This window comes from Tamandua tetradactyla, chromosome 7, assembly GCF_023851605.1.
Source record: "Tamandua tetradactyla isolate mTamTet1 chromosome 7, mTamTet1.pri, whole genome shotgun sequence".
NCBI classification, from domain to species: domain Eukaryota; kingdom Metazoa; phylum Chordata; class Mammalia; order Pilosa; family Myrmecophagidae; genus Tamandua; species Tamandua tetradactyla.
In genome coordinates, this window is record NC_135333.1 from 138,641,849 (window position 1) to 138,647,688 (window position 5,840).

The 5,840-nt window shown below is 39.2% G+C and overlaps 1 pseudogene; it reads left to right on the forward strand.

Moving 5' to 3' along the window:
• Positions 1–983: 983 nt before the first annotated feature.
• Positions 984–2,122, forward strand: LOC143690691 (mitochondrial transcription rescue factor 1 pseudogene; annotated as a pseudogene).
• The last annotated feature ends 3,718 nt before the right edge of the window (positions 2,123–5,840 follow it).

Genomic DNA, 5,840 nt, shown 5'->3' on the forward strand with positions numbered 1-5,840 from the left:
TAGAACAGATTTACTGAAATGCTTTAAAGTTTTCTGATATGGTGATGGAATTAATGTATTTTGTATATGGGAAAAACATGTCTTTTTTAGGGTCCAGATGGTGGAATATGCTGGTTTGAAATGATGTATGTACCCTAGAAAAGCCGTGTTTTAATCCTAATCCCATTTTGTAAAGGCAGCTGTTTCTTCTAATCCTTATTCAGCATGTATGTTTGAAACTGTAATCAGATCATCTCCCTGGAGATGTGATTTAATCAAGAGTGGTTGTTAAACTAGATTAGGTAGAGGCATGTCTCCACCCATTTGGGTGGGTCTTTATTAGTTTCTGGAGTCCTATAACTGAGGAAACATTTTGGAGAATGACAGACATTCAGAGAAGCAGAGAGTCCATCAGCCAGTGACCTTTGGAAATGAAGAAGGAAAATGCCTCCCAGGGAGCTTCATGAAGAGAAGCCAGGAGAGAAAGCTAGCAGATGATGCTGTGTTTGCCATGTGCCCTTCCAGTTGGGAAATAATCCCTGACCCTGTTCACCATGTACCTTCTCACTTGAGAGAGAGACCCTGAACTTCATCGGCCTCCTTGAACCAAGGTATCTTTCCCTGGATGCCTTAGATTGGACATTTCTGTAACTTGTTTAATTAATTTAATTGGGACATTTTCTTGGCCTCAGAACTGCAAACTTGCAACTTATTAAATCCCTTTTAAAAAAACCATTCCATTTCTGGTATATTACATTCCAGCAGCTAGTAAACTAGAACAAGAGTCCACTTTCAAGTTCATATTTGTCATCGCTCATATGTATTCATCAAACATTTATTGAATACTATTGTGTGTTAGACACTATGCTAGGGATGGGAATTCAGTTACAAGTAAGATGTGGTTCCTGTTCTCAAGGAGCTCACTGTATATGGGGAGGCTGGCAAGTAGCAAATATTTATAAATAATATGTCAAGTGCTATCAGAGAGATAAGCACAGAGCACGATGGGAGAACACAGGAAGTCCCTAACCCAATCTTGGGCAGATGTGGGTGTGGCAACTTACAGCAAAGGCTTTCTGGAAGAAGTGATGCTTGAGCTGAAAGATTAGTAGGATTTATACAGACAAAAAGTAGAGTGTTCCAGAAAGAAGAAACAGTATGTGAAAAAGTTCATAGATAAATGACAGCAATGTGTGATTGAGAAACTACAAGTAATTTAGGGCCAGGGCAGGGAAGGGGAGTGGGAGATGAGCTGAAGGGGTAGGTAGGGGACAGAGCATTGACAGGTTTTACATTGGGTGAGAAGCCATTCTTTATCATCAGACCCCTATGGACCAACACGATTAAAAGGAATTGATTAAAGCAGCCCAGAGGCCTGTCATCAGGGAGGTGGGGAGTGGAGAGGGGCAAGTTCCCACGTGGCTATGACTAGAGTTAGGGTGCCTGCTGGTGTTTTAAGAACGCTACATGCCTGGATTGGACTCTGGGGAGCACTCCAAGGAATACCTTCTTCATATAAACCTTGTGCTTCCTGGAATTGATAATTACATTTTCCAAGTGCCAGATTAAATGGATCTAATTATAAAACACTTTTCCAGAATATTTTCTCAGTGAGATTTACAGGGCTTTTGATATTTCCAGAATATATTTTTCCACTTTCCATAAGACTCAAAAGTAATATAAGCTCTAAAAAATCCACTAAAAAAAGTGCACAAAGTAGAAAATGAAAATGGTTCTGATGAAGAGAGGGATCCTGATGAGATGAATGGGCAAGAAGAAGAGCTCGAGAATGATCTGTGTTGTCAAAGACTTTAAAGACTTAGAAAAAGTAGCCAGTCTTTGTGGTAGGATGCTGTACTGATGATGGGTCTGGATATTGGAAGAAAGAAAGTAGAAGATGCATTCTGCAAAGGTGAACTCAGGCTGAATGGGGAAAAATTATGGAAGAAAAGCAGAATGGTGAAAGTGGGAGATACATTAGACCTTCTCATTGGAGAGGATAAAGAAGCAGAAACAGAGACAGTGATGTGAATTCTCCTGAAAAAAATGTTTGAAGACTGAAAGTGAAAAATATAGAGTGGTGTTACAAAGGTGCAAGAAGTTAGAGTTTTCTAAGAAGAGTGTGTCCAAATACAATGCTTAGTAGGGATTGCTAGAAAGTGGTAGTGGGGAGGGACCAGCTTAAAATGAGGACCTTTTTATTAAAATAAAAGTTATCCTACCATTAGTAGAATCTGCTGAGTCATTTTGTGGAAATTGGGATCTATAGCTTGGAGATAGTCCCAGTGGGCCTGGGTTCCTTCCTGGGCTTGATTTGTGCTTATTTTGGTTTCATCAACATGAGAACCATTTTGCCTAGAGTGAGATGGTTGCTGAATGAACTAAGCCCAGAGAATTACTTAATGACTTGCCTGCTGTTCCCTCATTAACTACCTCACTGTCACTATAAAATAAACTGGTCTTGTTGTTTCTTAAAAAAGAATAAAAATAAAAAAATATATAGGAATTGATTTCATACAGTGGAAAGAGAGATTTTTGAAGTCAGGCAACTTGTGTTTGAAACTTGACCCTGCTACTAGTTTGTGACTTCGGGCAAATCACAGTCTCTCGAAGCCTTATAAACCTCAACAATAAATAAAATAATAATATCTATCTTAATGGGTTATCATGAATATTAAATAATATATGTGTAGTTTCCAGGAGACTGTGTGGTACCACATTAAAATTCAAAAACTCTTAAAAGAATAAATAAATTGCCACAATCAAGAATATCCACCAAAAGCCTTGAGTCATTTCGTTAAGTGAACAAAATCTAGATGCCGGTTTGTCTAGTTACCAAAAAAAATATTTATCCTGCCTGAACCTGTTTATATCCTTTGGTCTCTTTGGCTCTGTGCTCTTAATGGTAACATATATTTCACAATTTAGTGCTATTTCATTGCCTAATAAATGAGTTATTTGGAAGTGAATGAATTAGCATGTCCTCATACTCAAACCCATTGCACTTCCTTCATGCCATAGAATTTTAAAGCTGAAAGAGGCAATAGAACTTATCTATGGTGACTGAGAACAGAGCAGCATGTTTGAATAGAAACATAGGCTAAAAGCAAACAATCTGAATATCTATCAGTAGAGAAAAGGCTAAATGAACGTGCATCTTTATCCTGTAAAATACTATGCATCAGCCGAAAGGAATGAGGTAGCTCTTTACGTATGTGGCTAGATCTGCAAGACATATTGTTAAAAGAAAATACTGCTGGTGAAAGATATTTGCTAAGTGATACCATCATTTTTATAGAAACACACACACACAGAAACAATATTCTATTTCTTCTATGGCTTCTTATCTAAGTGTATAAATGCATAGAAAAAGTCTGGAAGGATACATTAGAATGATAAAAACAGTTATTTAGGGTGAGATGAGAAGGTCTGAGGTGGGGAGCAGTTCAAGGAGACTTTAGCCTTCTCAGAAACATTTTAAATTTTTGCAAACAGATGCTCTTATTGTATGTGTAATTCATTTTAAAAAAGAAGTAAAGACAGAGCAATTTGCTTTGAGGTTAGATGAAACTTAGCTCAAATCCTGGCTCAGCAACTTGTCAACTTTGTGACTTTGAGAAAGACTTGATCTCTCTGTCTCAACTTCTTCATCTCCAAAATGAAAATAGGTAGATGTTTTGTAGGTTTGTAGTAAAGTCTGAAAATAAAACTCCCTATGCACATTATCAGTATTGTATGTGCTGCTTGTTTCTTTCCCGTGTCTTGTGTTGTAGTTTCCTTGGCTACTCAAGCAAATACCATGCAGTGAGTTGGCTTAAACAATAGGAATTTTTTTTTAAGCAGATAGAAAATTTATTGATTACACATATAAAAGGACATGTGGGCACTCTCATGGAGACAGAGGTGAGAAAGGCAAGGGCCCTGGCATTGTGGGGTCACTTGCTTTTATAGATTAGCTTTACCTATACCCCCTTCCCTCTTTCCTTGTTTGGGGCTCTTTCTCCTACACCTCCCTTCTCTTCAGGGAGGTGCCTTGTGGTAGATAGTGAGTGCACTTGGGTGGGTTGGTTGGCTCCACCCTTCTCCGTAGATGACTCAATCAGGCAGGGATTGTTTGGCTCCAGGTAGGTTAGCTGTCACCAGGGGTTTCCTCTAAGTAGGTAGCCCCCAGGCAGAGTGTCTGTGCAGGATGGGCCCTCATGATCAGTCTTGCTCAAGGATTCTTTTAGTTTGTTAAAGCTAACAGAATGCAATATATCAGAAATTCCTTTTAAAAAAGGAATTTATTAAGTTGCAAGTTTACAGTCCTAAGGCTGTAAAAGCGTCCAAATTAAGGCACCAACAAGAGGTTACCTTTATTCAAGAATGGCATCAGCCATCCAGACACCTGTCAGCTGGGAAGGCACATGGCTAGCATCTGCTGGGGTCTTTGGACTTCTGGGCACTTCTCTCAGCTAGAAAGGCTCACGGTGACATCTGCTAACTTTCTCTACAGGCTTCTTCAAATGGCTTTCTTGGGGGCATTTTCTTTCTGTTCCTCCAAAGGTCTCTGGCTGTGTGGGCTCTGTTGCTTCTGAAGCTTTTTCCAAGATGGTTCCCTCTTAAAAGGCTCCAGTAAGCAGCTCCACCTTGAATAGGTGGAGTCACATCTCCATGGAAACCACCTAGTCAAAAGGTACCACTCACAATTGGGTGAGTCACAGCTCCACAGAAACAATAAAAAAGATCACACCCAGCAATATTGAATAAGGATTGAAGAACCTGGCTTTTCTGGAATACACAACAGTTTCAAACCAGCACAGGCACCCTCATGTTTTTTTTATTCTCTCCTCTTTCCTTGTTCTAACCCACCTTATCTTCCCCCACAAAGAGTTCTAGCCCCTTAATCTTTGTTTTTGTTTTTACATTTGTTCCCCCATTATTTTTTTATTTTTAATCCATATGTTTTACTTGTCTGTCAATAAGGTAGATAAAAGGAGCATCAGACATAAGGTTTTCACAATGACACAGTCACACTGTGAAAGCTATATCATTATATAAGCATCTTCAAGAAACATGGCTACTAGAACACAGCTCTACATTTTCAGGCACTTCCCTCCAGCCTCTCCATTACACCTTAAATAAAAAGGTGATATCTATATAATGCATAAGAATAACCTCCAGGATAATCTCTTGACTCTGTTTGGAATCTCTCAGCCATTGACACTTTATTTTGTCTCATTTCACTCTTCCTCTTTTTGGTCGAGAAGGTTTTCTCAATCCCTTGATGCTCAGTCCCAGCTCATCTAGGATTTCTGTCCCACGTTGCCAGGAAGGTCCACACCCCTGGGAGTCATTCCCACATAGAGAGGGGGAGGGCAGTGAGTTTGTTTGTCGTGTTGGCTGGGAGAGAGGCCACATCTGAGCAATAAAATAGGTTCTCTGGGGGTGACTCTTAGGCTTAATTTTAAGTAGGCTTAGCCTATCCTTTGATATGAACAACCCCCAAGATTGAAGGCTCAACCTATTGCTTTGGTTGTCCCCACTGCTTGTGAGAATATTAGGAATTCTCCACTTGGGGAAATTGAATTTTCCTCCTTTCTTGCCATTCCCCCAAGGGAACTTTGCAAATACTTTTTTATTCACTGTTCACATCACTCTGGGATTTATGAGGGCATCACTCTGGACAAACCTACAAAATCTCATGCCCTACTCAAGTTTCCATGTACTTATGGTGTTCAATTAAGCTGTCCACATAAATTATATTAGGAAATGCACTACTCAAAATATAAATTTTGTACCAAATAAACATTTTTTTGCTTTAGTCCCACACATAAATTAAAGTTTTAAAATATGAATTACCATCTATTTTCAACACCCTG